The sequence below is a fragment of the Lemur catta genome, chromosome 20 (genome assembly GCF_020740605.2).
Source record: "Lemur catta isolate mLemCat1 chromosome 20, mLemCat1.pri, whole genome shotgun sequence".
Taxonomy (NCBI): Eukaryota; Metazoa; Chordata; class Mammalia; order Primates; family Lemuridae; genus Lemur; species Lemur catta.
In genome coordinates this window covers 4,971,878-4,986,383 of record NC_059147.1, presented here as the reverse complement: position 1 = coordinate 4,986,383, position 14,506 = coordinate 4,971,878, and the positions used below count along the sequence as shown (strand labels likewise).

General features: G+C 59.4%; 1 long non-coding RNA gene across 6 annotated transcripts; it reads right to left on the bottom strand.

Moving 5' to 3' along the window:
* Positions 1–6,613: 6,613 nt before the first annotated feature.
* LOC123625114 lies at positions 6,614–14,506 on the bottom strand. 6 transcript variants are annotated; one of them, XR_006730363.1, is made up of 5 exons: positions 14,403–14,506; positions 10,712–13,997; positions 10,075–10,226; positions 9,872–9,940; positions 6,614–9,784 (listed from the first exon to the last, which is right to left on the bottom strand). It is a non-coding gene; the product is annotated as an uncharacterized LOC123625114 (long non-coding RNA). The 6 variants fall into 6 exon arrangements; XR_006730360.1 differs by having other exon boundaries at positions 6,614–9,940; positions 10,712–11,590; positions 11,978–13,997; XR_006730362.1 differs by having other exon boundaries at positions 6,614–9,940; positions 10,712–11,590; positions 12,077–13,997.

Here is a 14,506-nt window from a genome sequence, read left to right as displayed (position 1 = left end):
TGGTCAAAGCTAACGCGTCCCTGAGTCGGGGTTCGCATTCCACTGGGCCATCCCACCTCCCCAAAAAGCAAAACTCCCTCAGAGGTGACTCAGCAGCCAGGATGGCACCTAAGGAGGGACCCCCCACGCCCCCAAGAAAAGAATTGAGGGTCTGTGAGGGACGGAGGTCGAGGAGGCTGGGGAAGGAAGCGCCCCCGCCTGTGCGGGGCGTCCGCCCTGTTGCCGTGGGAGACGCCAGGGCCACTGCTGAAGAGACAAGGTGGAGCGGAGCTGCGGAAGCTGTCGGGAGGGTCCGCCCCACTGGAGGGACGCAGATCAGTGACCGGCCCGTGACGGCTCTGAACACCCAGGGCAGCCTTTCTCCCAACGCGGGCTCCGTCCCCTTGACACCGTGGTGCCGGGCGGGCAGGGATTTGCCCCGAGCTGCCGGAGTACCCACAGCCCCTCCCACCCCTGCTGCGCGGTGGCTTTCCCTGCCAGGCACGGGGCTGCAGACCGCAGCCTCCAGCCTTAGGGGCTTTCCTCACCCGCCCCCATTCCCCAGGGGACCCAGCTTGGCCCCGCAGCCAGAAACCCAGCCTGGGGTCAGGCCTGGGCAGGCTCTGCCCTCCCCACTGTCCCCAGCGAGAGGAGGGGGCAGCCTCCCCTGAAAAGAATGTGCTTGTCTGCCCGCCTGTCTGGCTCCAGGATCAGTCTAAGGTTTCAGCCTCCAAAAAGGGCAGCAGGAAGAAGGGGGCCTCCCGCAGCTGCCCCAGGGCGCTGCAGATGCTGTTTTGCTCACATGATTTCCTCAAACCAAAGTGTCTGTCTCTCCACTCCCCTCTCCGCTTGCCAGCTCCTCCGGAGGGCTGGGCACTCACTCTGGCTCCTGCGGCCAGGCTGAGGGGCCCGGCCGGCGGCTGAGCAGCAGAGGCAGGCTGGAGCCCAGGCCCCATCCCCCGTCCCCATGCCCTGTCCACCACTGTCCTTGAGCAGCCACTGTGTGCAGGGCCCAGTGCTGGGGGAAGGTAGAAGACAGCGGGAATGGCCTCTTTTCTGAAGGGCCCCACGTGTGGCCAGCCCCTGGGTGAGCGTCACCTGCTCTGGCACTGCTGCTCGACCTTGAGAAAGTTACTCAGCCTCTCAAAGCCGCGGGTTCCTCATCTGTGGTGGGAGAGATGCCACTGCCCTTACAGCGGGTGGTCTCAATGCTGGCTGTCCATCAAACCCCTGGGAGGGAGCCCTGTCACGGTGCTCGTGCCCGGCCACACGCCAGGCCCCGGAGACCAGAATCTCGGACGTTGTAGTTTGTGCCGATCCCCAGGTGATCCCACTCTGCCCTCGAGGTTGCGAGCCACCACCCCACTAAAGAATGGCTGCAACCTGGGCTGACTCCCAAGACATCGGCCTGGCCCCAGGAGAGTCCTTCCCTCTCCTGACAGCCCACAAGTAGGACGGCCCCTTTGAGCCTGAGAGGCCTGTCATCGTCCGCTTAGAATGCACGAGGTCCAAGTAAACGTCCCTCAGGGCCTCATCTGGCCTTTGGTGGTTTCCAGTCTAGGACGCTGCAGGGGCCGGGTGCAGAGGGGCGCAAGGAGCTGATGGAGCCAGAGGACGACGCCTTTCGGCTCCTGTGTCCTGGGCGCCAGCCTTGGCTTTGGTTGTCCCTCCCGACCCCAGCGCCGCGGTGCGTCCTCACTCCCTGGCAGAAGCTGGCTGGGATCGCATCTGGGGGTGGTTTCTGAGCAAGAAGCAGAGAGGGCAGGGAGCGACTGCACTCACTGAGCGTGCAAGCTGCTCCCACTAAGCGGTCGCACTGCACTCAGCGTCGGACACCCACAAAGCGCATCGCTGTCCCACGGGGCTCACGGGCCTGGGAGGCAGCCACGCCGGCGGGAAGGGCAGGAGGAGACCACGCGGTGGAGAAGCCCCCGTGCGCGGTGTGTCCGGAGGCCTGGCTGGGGGGCTGCCCACGACCGTCAGCCATCAGGGGAGGCCAGACCGGATCTGGGTCTTATTGCCGCGTCAGTTCTGTCCACTGCCTCCGCAGAGGACACCAGCGTGTTTTCCTGCAAGCATTTTCCAGTTGTCCAACACCTCCGGTTTACCCCCAGCCCAGGACTTTGGCGTCGAGGACCAGCCAGGTGTCATGCACCTGCAGGGGCGGGGACAGTGGAGAGTGACCGCCAGAGTCACCTGGTCCCTCCCTCCTGGAATCCTGCCCTGACAGGGTGCAAGGACAGCAGGTAGGGAGAGGCCCTTGCCCACCACAGAAGTGGCCTCCGCCGACGCGGTCGCCTACCCCAGACGTCCCTGTGCTCAGGTTTGGATTCATCTGCCACCCTCAGGTTTATCAGAATTAATATCCCCACTCGGGGCTTGGCATTTTGATCAGCAGGAAAACTTCACCCCGGGTCTGGGGCTGGAGCCTGAGGACCAGCCCCAGCATGAATGACTAAGACCTGCCCTTTTCCAGCACCTTCCCGGGCCGAAGACCCAGGCCACGTGGTTTGTTCGCAGGTGCGGGCTTCAGGGAACCCCAGTCCCAGCCAGACCCGCTCACCGTCTTCTCGTTTGAACCCATTTCTGCAGCAGCCCAGTGCAGTAGGTGAGGAAACTGAGGCGGGGTCATTCTGTGATCCGCAGAGCCAAAACTTGAACCTGGGTCTCCACTCTGTCCCTCCATGGACTGGCTCAGGAAGCCATAGCCAGGCGGGCACGTGTTCATCCGCGGAGGTCACCAAGCCTCTGTTCATGCTGCTGAATACCAAGTGGGTGGCGGGAAGGGCCACTGTGGGGCCTGGCAGGGCCCCTGGGCAGGGGCAGCACTGGAGTGTCCCCAGGGTGGAGCAAATGAGGCAGGCTGGGGAGGCCGGGGCTGGGGATAGGCCCACTCCTGAGGGGGACAGCAGAGGGAAAGGAGGGCCTCGGCGGGGAGATTTTCTCCAGGGAACTCAGAAGTTTCTTGAGGCTGGAGAGGTCAGGGAAGAGGGTTTGGCTAGATCCTAAAGGCTGTGTTCTGCCTTCTGTCCCCCGGGGGGGACGGGGGGAGGCCGGCGGGTAAACAGTCTGTTCTGGAAAAGCCCTTCCCCTGTCTGCGTTCCTGTGCCTTGTCACCACTCTGCCTCCCGCCCCCGCTGACCGTTGGGACAGGAGGGCAGCCCGAGTCTCCAGTCGCTCAGCCCGACCCCTGCAGCGGCCGGCGCCTCCCTGATGCAGCGGCACGCTGAGCGCCCAGGCGCCCCTTCTGGGAGGCCCAGCCCGTCACAGCGTGTGGGGCCCAGGGTGGCACATGCTGCCTGGGGCCAAATGGCCACGGCTGAGTCTGCCTGAGCCCTCAGGCTGGGCTGGCTCCTCCGCGAGGACCCCGGGCGGCGCCTCTGGCCCCACTTGTGCCTCCCTGAAGAGCCGGGCGAGTCCGTCCTCCCGCCTGTGGCTGCGCGGGTCACGCCCCGCTCTGGTGGCAGGAAAAGGCATCTGGTTCCTTTCTGGGAAAAGACACGTTGGCTTGTTTTATGGGCAAAGATTCATTCCTAATCGTGACCTAATGTATTTATGACTTCTGTTCAAGAGGATCCTGTAGCTACTCAGAGCCTCAGTTTCCCCTGTCTGTGCACTTTGTCACCCTGCTTGGCCAGATGACACCGTTGTCCGTTTATATCCGGCGAGCTCTGTGCAGTTGAGGAGGGGCTGGTTCCCTTTCCTTCTGTGGCCTTGCCTGAGGTGTGGCTGGCACCCCCACGTCGTGAGCAGCCAGCTCGCTGCGCGCTCACAACCCGGACACCGTGTCCAGGACCCAGGAGAGGAAGGAGCATCTCGGCTCCCTCGTGCCCCTCAGTCCCCGCCTCCCTCCACGGTAGCTGCAGCCTCGGCTTCTAATGGGCTTCAGAAAGGCTCCACTCCGCTTCCCGCTGCACAGGGAGGGCAGGCCCTTTTAAAACACAGAGGCTCCAGGGCACCTGCTTGGGGGACACCTGACTGCAAGGGACACCTGACTGCAGGGCACACCTGCGTGGGGGACACCTGACTGTAGGAGACACCTGATTGCAGGGGACACCTGCGTGGGGGACACCTGACTGTAGGAGACACCTGACTGCAGGGGACACCTGCACGGGGGACACCTGACTGCAGGGGACACCTGACTGCAGGGGACACTTGCATGGGGGACACCTGACTGCAGGGGACACTTGCGTGGGGGACACCTGACTGCAGGGCACACCTGACTGCAGGGGACACCTGATTACAGGGGACACCTGATTGCAGGGGACACCTGACTTCAGGGGACACCTGCGTGGGGGACACCTGATTGCAGGGGACACCTGACTTCAGGGGACACCTGACTGCAGGGGACACCTGACTTCAGGGGACACCTGCGTGGGGGACACCTGACTGTAGGAGACACCTGATTGCAGGGGACACCTGCGTGGGGGACACCTGACTGCAGGGGACACCTGCGTGGGGCACACCTGACTGCAGGGGACACCCGACTGCAGGAGACACCTGACTGCTGGGCTGAGGAGAAACCTGCGCCCCCCGCCTGCCCGCAGCCTTTGAAGTGCTCAGACCCACCAAGGCCCAGAGCGGGGGCCGCTCCCCCGGGGCTCTGACTTCCCGCCAAGGGGCGCCAAGAGGAACCCCCACGAGCTCATCTACAGAGAACCAACCAGACACGGCTTTCCAAGAAAAAGACCAATTTTCTTTTCTTTTCTTTAAAAAGTGTATGAAATTGTCAGAACCACGTGCCCAGTTGGTGGATGAGAGGAAAGCAGCAAAAAGGAGGTGGTTTCAAGGTTTTCAGTTGGAACAGCTGGACAATGGCCGTGCATGTGGCCTGCGTCCCAGGCTTCCCGGAGGAAGGTGCTCCTCGTCACCCGCCATGCCCTGGGTCACGGCAACCGCCTGTCCGGAGTGGAAACTGCTTCCAGGTCCCCTCGGGAGGGTGGTTGACAGGCACCGAGGGTGGAAGTCCCTCCTCCTGCCGCCCACAGCCAAAGACTCCCCAGTGCGGGTCCCAGCTGCGCTGTGGGCTCCCGTGGTCGTGTCCCTTCCCCCCTCTGGGTGTCAGTGTCCCACTAGGTGACACATACGTAAGAGTCCCCACACTGTGATGGACTGGACGGCTGTGAGACCCATGGAGGTAAAAGCACTGTGAGACTGGAGAGAGAGTTCTCTGGCATCAGCTCCAAGCCACCTCCTCCAGGAAGTCTCCCGAGGAGCCGCGCCCCCACCCCGAGTGCAGCAGCCACTGCTGTTGATCCTGGGACAGCGTCTATGTTCGGGCGCAGGGAGCACACAGCCCTGAACCATGCAGCGCGGCCTGGGCCCTCGTGGAGCTGTGGCTTTGGTCACTGACCTGGCCGGCATCTCCCTCCCTCGTGCTGGGTGAGTGAGCGTCGGGGCAGTCAGCAGGGCGGCACCTCGCACTTCAATTTTTTGCCAAGAAACTTCTGGTTGCAAGAACAGGCACCCTCCCAACCAGGCTGGAGCCACAGGCAAATCTCTCAGGAGCACCGACAGCGTCTGCAGAAAGCCAGGCCTGGCACCAGGCGTCGGACCGCTGTCACTGCTGTCACTGCTGTCACTGCGACACTCTCTCCCTTTCTGCTGAGCCCCAGTCTAGCCCCAGTCACCGTTCTGGCTCCCCCAGGTCTCAGGGAGCATCTGAGGACAAGCCCTGCCCCCCAAGGCCTGCAGCTCTACCCTTTTCCCATGCCTGGAATTTCCTCTTGTCACGCAGAGCAGAAGCAGCCAAGAGCAGGAAGAACAAGCCCAGGCCTCCTTAGAAAACAAAGCTGCACACATATTGACCCAGCACCTCCTAGGTGTCTACCTAAGAGGATGAAAACATATGTCCACAAAACAAAGACTGTACAAGAATGTGTATAGCAGCCCTCTCCCTAATAGCCAAAGCTGGAAGTAATCAAAGTATGCAACAGGTAGATGAGCGAATTAGCTAACGGTGGAACATCCACATGGTGGAACATGCATGCAGTGGAACAGCCCTCAGCAGATACTCAGACCCGCACGTACATACGGCATTCAGACCATACCCAGAGGCAACCCTGTGGACGAATCGCACAGGCATGGTGTTGCGTCTAAGAAGCTGGACCAGGGCCTCGCACGGTGGCTCACGCCTGGAATCCCAGCACTTTGGGAGGCCAAGGTGAGAGAAGTGCTTAAGGCTAGGAGTTTGAGACCAGCCTGGGTGACATAGCAAGACCCTGTCTACAAAAAATAAAAAAATTAGCCAGGTGTGGTGGTGCATGCCTGTAGTCCCAACTACTGGGGAGGCTGAGGCAGGAGGATCGCTTTAGCCCAGGAGTTTGAGGCTGCAGTGAGCTGTGATGATGCTACTGCACTGCAGCCTGGACAACAGCCTGGACAACAAAAAAAAAATTAAAAACAGAAGCCAGACACAAAGAGTATACACTGTATGATTCCATTTATATGAAGTTCCAGAACAGGCGAAACTATTACTATATGGGAACAGCAATCAGAAAGTGGTCGGGAGGAGAGGGGCAAGAGGGAACTTCCTGGGATGGTGGAAAAGTCCCATGTGTAGCTGTGAGTGGGGGTTATGTGGGTGTATACACTTGTCAGAACACTGGACAACTAGGACTTGTGCATTTTAATGTATGTAAATAATGCTTTAATTTTTTTAAATGATTAAAGCTGAAAAAGGAAAGAAAGAAAAGGAGCAAGAGCCCTCAGGGCCGTGCAAGGAGACAGTGTCCTGGGTTTCCAGCCAAAGCCTGTCCCAGGCTCCAAGGAGCTTGTTTGTCCTGTTAGAAGGGAGCAGTTTCCAGGCCAAGAACATGAGTGTCCCACTTTGTCATTTTCACAGGCACATCTTCAAACAAGGAGGCCAAGACGGGGCGAGGGGGGAAGGACATGGGGAACTACTTAAAGGCTCCTGAGCTGCAGCCTGGGAAAAGGCTCATTGAGCCTTTGAATGTTTATTGAGCATCTACTATGTGCCAGACTCTGCGGCAGTCACTGGAGATGCAGCAGTGACCAAAAGGCCTGGTCCTCGCCTCATGGAACTCACTGGGAGAAACAGACATCGTCCTCCTGGGGTGAGGACTTAGGAGGAGCAGCTCCGGGAGCTACAAGATCACAAGCCTGGGGTCCTCACCTCGCTTGGGTCTGGGAGGCCTCTTGGGGCCCTGAGTTTTGCACGATGAGAAGCTATTAGCCAGGCCAAGAGTGGAGGGAGAGCATCCTGCCCCTAAGTTACAGCACAGAGAGGCTAGCACAGGAGCCACCAACTCTAGGGCCTGAGAGGCCCAGGCAGGCGACAGTGAACAGAGAGAGAGAGTGTGGCACATGAGCCACCGTGGGTGGGCAAGAGGACAGCAGGTGCACTGGGACATGGCCCACCTGCTGGGCAGGACGAGAGCTGGTCATCTGGTCATGGACCTGTAGGGTCACAGGCCTGCTGCTGCTCCATTTTCTCATTTCCCAAGAAAACCTGGAAATCTAGAGTTTTTCACATGTAAACTCAAGTCACTTTTTAAATCTTGACTCAAAATTTTTACTCACTTCTATAGGTTCAAAGCAATCCCAATCAAAATTCCAGCAGGATTTTTTTAACAAAAATTTGTAAACCAATTCTAAAATGTATACGAAACAGCAAAGGACCTAGAATACCTAAAATCAGTTGCGAAAAAGAACAGCCCAGTTGGAACACGATTTGCTGATAGAATGCAGCACAAGCTACAGTCATCAGGACGTCGTGTTAGTGGCAAAGGGATGGACACGTAGATCAGTTGAATAGAAGGTGGTGTCCAGAAATGTGCTCACACAAATATGAGCGATTGATTTTTTGCAGAAGTATAAAGACAATTCAATGGAGGAAAGATAGTCTTTTCAGCAAATGGTACGTCCATGCAGCAGGCAGAATCTCAGATCCCGTGATGGCCCCTGCCTCTCTTGTCCAGCGTCCCCCCACAGCCCGCACTAGCAGGTGTCGACTGGAGGATGTGCAGAAGGGTGGACACAGATCAGACTGGGAGCCGGCACCAGCCCAGGGACCGCCCATCCAAAGGCTGGTCAGCCACACATGAAGGAGCCTGGGGCAAAGGACTCTGCCCCAGGGCTGGCATTATCTAAGCCAGTCTGACTTGGACCACACTGAAGAATATGTAGGGACTGGGCCTGAGAGCAAGAGGAGACCAGTGGAGACCAGAGATCCTAGAGCCAAGGTTCCATCGTTGTGGAAGTCCCTGCCCCTTGAGTGTGACTTGCTTCTAATCAGTGGGATATGGCAAGCTATGGGATGTTGTCCTCATGATTGCGTCACCTTATTTAAGATTCTGTCTTGCTAGCCAACTGCTCTGGACTGGCCTTCCTGGCTTGACAAGAAGCAGTCGTGTGTGGGAAGCCCACATGTCAAGGAATTGCAGGACACCTCTAGGAGCTGGGCCCTCAGTCCTCTAGCTGCAAGGAAATGAATTCCACCACCAACTGAATGAGCTTGCAGATGGATTCTCTCCAGTCAAGCCTTCAGATGAGAACACAGCCCAGCAATACCAGGTACAGCCTGGGGAGACCCTCAGGAGAGGACGTGGCTAAGCCGTGCCCAGGCTCCTGACCCACAGGAACTGTGATGTCATAAACGTGTTAAGCTGCTAAGTTTGGGTTCATTTATTGTGCAGCATAAAAAACCAATACAATCCATAAACCCAAAAATGAACCTCCAACCATACTCACACCAAATACAAAAATTAACTAAAAATAGGTCCTGTCTAAATGTAAAACTCTAAAATGTAAAAAAAAAAAAAAAAAGGGAAACAGTGTACACAGCTGTGTATATTTGGAGGCGGTGGCCAAGATGGCAGCCGTAGTGGGGGTGGGGGAGAGCCCAGTTGTGACCCATCAGGACTCGGGGTCCAGAGCTGCCTGCGGTGGTACGGGGACAGCAGCAGCCTTGGCTCCAGGATCTCTGGTGTCTGCTGGTCTCCTCTTGCTCTCAGCCCCAGTCCCTAGGTATTCTTCAGTGTGGTCCAAGTCAGACTGGCTTGGTTAATGCCAGCCCTGGGGCAGAGTCCTTTGCCCCAGGCTCCTTCATGTGTGGCTGACCAGCCTTCGGATGTGCGGTCCCTGGGCCGGTGCCGGCTCCCAGTCTGATCTGCGTCCACCCTTCTGCACGGCCTCCAGTCGACACCTGCTAGTGCGGGCTGTGGGGGGACGCTGGACAAGAGAGGTGCGGTGAGGGACGCATCAGAGAGAAACCCTGCTCTCTGTGCCTCGGTCTCCTCTGCTGCCCAAAAAGGCGCTGAGTCCCTTCCGTGCCCACATGCTGAGGCTCCCTAGAGACGGCCCCAGGCCAGAGATCCCGTGGCCCCTCCCAAGCCATCCCTGCTGCTGCAAGCCCGGGCAAGCGGAAGTCCCGACTGGGAGGGCGGGAGAGCGGCTCTCTCTGTGGAAGACAGGTGCGGGGGGGCGGGGTGCTGGAAGCTACCTGGGGAGGGCAGGGCCCAGCCCTTTCTAAGAAGCTCCTCCAGGAAAATAGGTGACTCAGCCCTGCGTCATCACTGATGACCTGGGCCAAGGGGCCTCCAGGGGGAGTCATTTCACAAGCACTTGCGTGCCCCAGAGGTGCGGGGGCCAGGACATGGGGGCTCTCAGGTCCCGACATGCAATGGCGGCTTGTGGCCCAGCAGCCCTTGTGCAGGGAGGCACAGAGCGGGCCACCCAGCAGAGTTACGTGGAGGACGCTGGAGGGCGCTGGGTTTGCGCGCCCTGGCTGGTCCCAGATCAGTCACTGACACCGCCCTCCAGCTTCCGCCACCTGCATCGTCACCTGTAGACGGAGCCAGGGACCAGCACTCCCTTGGTTCTGAGAACACTCTGCCTCCCTCGCTCCCCGCGGGCCTCCGTGAAGGATTACCCAGGCCAGAGCGGGGCAGCAGGGTAGAGTAGGGAGTGTGACTCCCGGGATGTCCGAAGGGCACGGAAGCTGTTTCAAGAAATGCAGAAGGTCAATGTCAGTTCATTTGTTCTGTGGCCTCAGGAGCAGGCCAACATTTCCACCACGCTGGAAAACTAGAATGAAGAAAACCTGGACTTGTGAATGGGGCACAGGATACTCACCCCAAACAAAGTGCTCTGCCAAGGCCTCCACGAAGCTTACGCTGCATATGGGGGTGACCCGCCTGGACCTCAGAGAAGAACTCAGGGCGAGAAGATAAGGAGAGGTGGCGGCAGAGGCCCCTGCGGCTTGTCGTGAAGTGAAGGTTGCTGTGCTGTGGGGCGGAGGAAGGCGTTGGCGGGTGCCTGCTCGGTGTGCTGTTCACCCCCGGAGCTGCCTGCTGCCCTGGTGCTGGTGGGGCCTGCGGTACTTATAGAACTGACAGGTGCCTGTGCCCTAACGTGACAGGTGACAAGGGGAACCTGGAAGGCTTCCTGGAGGAGGAACTCGAGAGTGGGTGTGAAAGGACACAGCCCAGGGGCTGCAGGAGCCTGCGGAGGGACAGCACCTTTCCACCCCTGGTGGTGCTGGGCAGGTGGAGGTGGACATGTGGGCCCAGGCCTGCCCCCCGCAGGAATTAGCAAAGTGTGTCTGGAAGAGTGGCGGAGACCAAAGGGTCCCCAGACAGGAAGGAAGCCACCAGGTGGACCAGAGTCAGGCAGAGCACTGGAGTCGGGAATTCTCCCTGCTGGGCTGGCTATCGGTTACGCCCTTGGCTGCCACCTTCCCCCCACCCTCCCGGAGCACCGCCTCTCTCACTGCCACTTGCCAGCGCGGAGCTTCCTGCAAGCAGGAGCAAACAGGAGGTTCCTGGAAGCATTTGAACTCCACCTCTAGGTCGCTGGGGCAGGCTCCTGCCTCTCACCAGCTTCATTCATTCATTCATTCATTCACGGCTCATGTTTTGTATTGAACAGAGAGCCAGACGCTGTGCTCACTGCTGGGGACAGAACGGTGGGCACAGCAGACAAGGTTCCTGCCCTCGTGGGGCTTACGTCCTAGTGGGGGAATGAGATTACTCAAACACACGTAAATGGACAAAATGACAACAGTGCCACGTGCAAAGAAGAAACAAGTGGGGTGCTGTGAGCATCTGACCAGGGCAGGGCAGGCGCAGGGTGTCGGTCTGCAGAGCTGCGGCTGCGTAACAAATCACCTCCAAATGTAGGGGCTTCCGCAACTATAATCATTCATCGTCTCTCACATTTCTGTGGGTTGGAAATGTAGCAAGGGCTCTGTGGGGCTGGCCTGTTGTTACCCCATGAGTCTGGGGACTCGGCTGGGTGATGGGACCATCTGAAAGCTCATTCCCTCCCACGTGGCCTGGCTGCGGCTGTCTGGAGCTGGAGTTAGCCAGGTTCCGGAAGGAGCGTCCCAGTCGAGGGACTCACACAAGGGACAACCTGCGGAGTGGAGAACCTGTTGGATGGGGCAAGACTGGGACGAGTGAAGACAGACACATGGGTTCCTCCTGTGTCTGAGGATACACATGCCTGGAAGCAGACGAGAGAATGATGGCATCCGCGGGCCCCAGGAAAGCTCCCGGAGAAGGCTGGCTGGGACTGGCAGGGTAGGGCCAGCCACAGAGGGAGAGGAAGCCAACGTGAGCAAAGGCCTGGCCACGAGAAACCACTCAACCTGTGAAGAAACCTGGTCAAATGGCTGCAACAGGTACAAATCCACCTGAGGCATTTGAGGTAAAAGAAATGTCATATTTCTTGGTACTTCTAAATCACATTTCTCTCTAAACCAAATTACATCCGTTTGGAACCCCCATTGGCCGCGGTTGCAGAGACACAATACCAGCCACATTTTGTGGCCTTTCCCCCTGCCTGGGCCGTGCGAGGACTCCAGGACTTTGCCACCTGGACCCCACAGGGCAAGGCCCCACCTCCTAGATGGGATGTCCCCCTGCTAGGCTCCTGATTTGAAGACAGATGTCTCTGGGCCCAGGACTGCCGCAGAGCCGTTGTTGAGGCTGTCAAGGACAGGACATCACACCACTGCCACCCACGGACCAGTCACCTCCAGGTGCTGGGTATGAGGGGTGCCAGGTCTCCACCACACGGCAAATGCCCCCTTCCTGGAGGCCAGGTCCTTGTGCTGGGCCCGTGCTCTGCCCACCTCTGCAGTCCAGCGCGGTCCTGCCACTGGGCCTCCACGGTCACAAGGCAAAGTCTCTCTGAGCAGTTCTGCCTGAAAACACACAAGCCCTCGTTTCCTCCCCTGGGCCTGGGGCACAGGCCTGACCCCTGACCCTGCATCCTGAGGGATGCGTTGACCTCCCTGTGGCATCGACAACAGTGCAAAGCACACCCCAAGTTCCATGTGTGAGTCAGTCATCCAGCCACACGTCCTGAAATGAGAGTGTGGTGGGGTCTCAGTTTCCCCAGCAGGGGAGGGCAGGGCTGGCCCAACCGTCCAGATGCCGTGTGAACAGATTCGGGTGCAGCGGGCACCGCGTCAGCAGGGAGGGAGCCGTCGCCCCTAGCCTGCCCAGCAGGGCCTGACAGTCCCACCCGCTGCTCCCAGACAGGCAGACAGCCACGCCCAGGGACAGCGGCCTCGCCAGCCGGGTCAGCCTCCCCAACAAAGGCTGCTTTTTCTTGTCTGTCCACACAGGCTTCCAAAACAAAACCCAACACGCTCTTCCCAGCTGCCTGGTTGCCCCTGCAAGTTGCCCGTGTGGATGCCAGAGGAGGGCACCTTCCCCAGAGACCCTAGGGATGGCTCCTGGCAGATCTGCAGCCAGCCAGCAGCCAAGGCTGCTCTGGAGCCCGGAGGCAGGGGTGGCTTTTAAGAGCCCGGGTGGCTCTGTCCTGGGTGAAGTTTGGTGGCTGGTGCTATCTCGCCATTTCCCAGCCCAAGGTACGAGAGCTCAGCCTACGGCCCGGAGTCCCCTGGGCAGAGCCTGTCTTTAGCACCCTGGCCCCTGAGCTGGAATCCTGCCCTGGACTTCTGGCCAAAGCTCACTGGTAGGGGGGCTCTGAGCCTGCCCCCAGGATGTGCGTGGCCTCCGCGTTTGGAGCCCAAGACTCCCTCCTCTCAACTTCTCAGCCACCCTTGTCGCCCCTCTCTAGTGGGTTGCTTCCGCCCCTAGGTGGCTACCCCGCCACCCCAACACAAGTCAGACTCCCCCTTCAGTGCAGCTGCCTGGAGTCAGCGGGTCTTTCCACTGGGGGACCCTGGGTACGCTATGGGTTTTCAGGGCCATGCCAACCTCACCAGGCTCCGTCTTGGGGCAGTCACAGCTCCCACTTGCCAAGTGCCTGCCGTGTTCCTGTTGGTGCACAAGGTGACGTCCACATATGTCTTATTGAATCCTCACTTCACTAGGGAGTAAACTGAGGCTCTGGATTCAACTTGGGTCTGCGGGCAGCACAGCCCGGGCACTGTCCCCACAGCACACCCGTTCCAGCGCCACCACCCCCGGCCCCAGCTGATTCACACCCGCCCTGCCCAGCTTGGGCGTTCTGGGTGCTAGATGCCTCCTCTGGAGAAAACAACACACCCTGTGGGGTAGGACAGGCCTCCCAGGAAGAGCCCTCTCAGCCAGACACCCCCGAACCTCCAGCCTGGGCTGGGGATCCCCAGGTGGCTTTTCCATGGTGTGGTCTAGTTCCCGCTGAAGGCTGCACCCGGCCCGCCTCCCCCGGGTAGACCTGGTGACGGGGACCCAGGCCCCCCCGACTCCCCGTGGACCAAGAATCTCCCAGCAAGTCTCTGCTCCTGACTTCCTCCCCCAAACTGGGGCTCTCTCCAAGCAGGTCTTTCCCTCAGACCCCCAGAAAACTGCCAATTCCTGGGAAGAGCCAGCCTGGGGGTAGGTGGAGTTGGCTCCTAGGAGAACAGGGACCACCTGGGACCCCTTTGCCTTACGGCTCTGTGCTGTCCATACTCCCTCCTGTGTCCCCTGTAACTGGTCTCAGAGTTGGCACCGGTGGCTGTTCCACCGCGAAGACTTGAACAATCAGGCCCTCAGCCCCATCTTCCCTGGTGCGCCCCCCGCTGTTTCCTCTGGGACGCCTGTGTGGACCACGCTGACCTGAAAAGCAAATGACGTCAACCAAGAAGAGTTCACGGAGAGCCTACTTTTTGCCAAGGGACACAGATGGCCATGCCCTCAACTTGTCAGGCCTGGAGACAAGCGACCAGTGCAGGACCACGCTGGCCTCGAGGCCCCAGGCCTGGCCCCGTCAAGCCAGTCCTCCAAGCCCCACTCTAATGAGTCACATCCGTCCCCTTCAGGGGCTCCCGTGTACTTCGGGGCAGATGTGGACTCTAGGCCCTCCCTGGGCCTCCGGCCTAGGTACACGCTGCGTCCCCTGCAGAAACACGTCCCCCTTCCACCTGCTTTGCCTGAGATGCTCCGAGCCCTCCCTCAGCCCACACTCCCCAAAGTGGCCTCTCCACATTCCCAGGCCACCTTACGGGCCCTCAGCGTGGTCACCTGCAGAACTTCCCCACGGGTTGTGTCTGCTTGTGTGGCTCTGTCTCCCAGTCTTCCCAACCTGCTACTGCACACCCGAGTCACCTGAGGGACTGTAAAAAACA